We start from the raw sequence: 1,014 nt of genomic DNA on the forward strand, positions 1-1,014 counted from the left end.
GGGGGGGGGGAGAGAGAGAAGTATAGCAGGAGAAAGAGAGAAGTATAGAGAGAGTGAGAGAGAGAAGTAGAGACAATGAGAGAGAGAGGAGTATAGCAGGAGAAAGAGAGAAGTATAGAGAGAGTGAGAGAGAGAAGTAGAAAGTGAGAGAGAGAAGTAGAGAGAGAGAGAGAGAAGTAGAGAGAGAGAGAGAGAAGTAGAGAGAGAGAGAGAGAGAAGTAGAGAGAGAGACAGAGAGAAGTATAGAGGGAGAAATAGAGAAGTATAGAGGGAGAGGGAGAGAAAGAAGTATAGAGGGAGTGAGAAAGAGAGAGGTGGGGTGAGAGAGAGAGGTGGGGGTGAGAGCAATTAATTCAACGACAGACCAAATTAAAAATTCTGTACGTAGTTACATAACCTGCTAGAAGTGCCAACCAAAACTCCCTGAAATGACAATCTACTATTTTGGAAATGGAAGGGCATGACAGACAATATAGATTTCTTACTGTGTATGGGCGGGGGCAGGTAGACAGGTATGCTATTATTTAGTTTAATCTCTAGATTTCATGCCCAGGTAAAAAGACCCAGTTTCTAACCAAGATCATTGAAATTTCAAAAATCAAGATGGCAGCTGAGTATGGGCAAGTATTTGGCATCAATACATGTGAAGCTCTGTAATGCTTTGTTTTATGTATGTATACTCAGACACAGAACCGCATAGCTAGACATGTGAATATGTAGTTATATGCTAAACTTTTGGAAAGTTCTACATATTTTGACAGTTCCATGGATGGCTTATATACATATATAACCTGGCCTGTGGTAGTACCATGTAAAAAGCACCGGGTGCACTCTGCAGAGTGGTTAGTGGTTGGAAGAGCATCCAGCTGTAAAAACCTTGCCAAAACAGACACAGTAGCCTAGAGTAGTTTTTCTAACTGGCCGGCTCCTGTCAACCATCCTACTTATGCATGCATGGAAGACAGGGTGTTAAATGATGATATATATATATATATATATATATATATATATATA

At 40.5% G+C, this 1,014-nt stretch overlaps 1 protein-coding gene across 1 annotated transcript in view; it reads right to left on the minus strand.

Annotated features, from left to right (window-relative positions):
* LOC106877294 (WD repeat and FYVE domain-containing protein 3) overlaps positions 1 to 1,014 on the minus strand; it is a 293,546-nt gene that overhangs the window by 30,967 nt on the left and 261,565 nt on the right. The gene's annotated exons all lie outside the window — the stretch shown is intronic.

Source organism: Octopus bimaculoides, chromosome 5, assembly GCF_001194135.2.
Source record: "Octopus bimaculoides isolate UCB-OBI-ISO-001 chromosome 5, ASM119413v2, whole genome shotgun sequence".
NCBI lineage: Eukaryota > Metazoa > Mollusca > Cephalopoda > Octopoda > Octopodidae > Octopus > Octopus bimaculoides.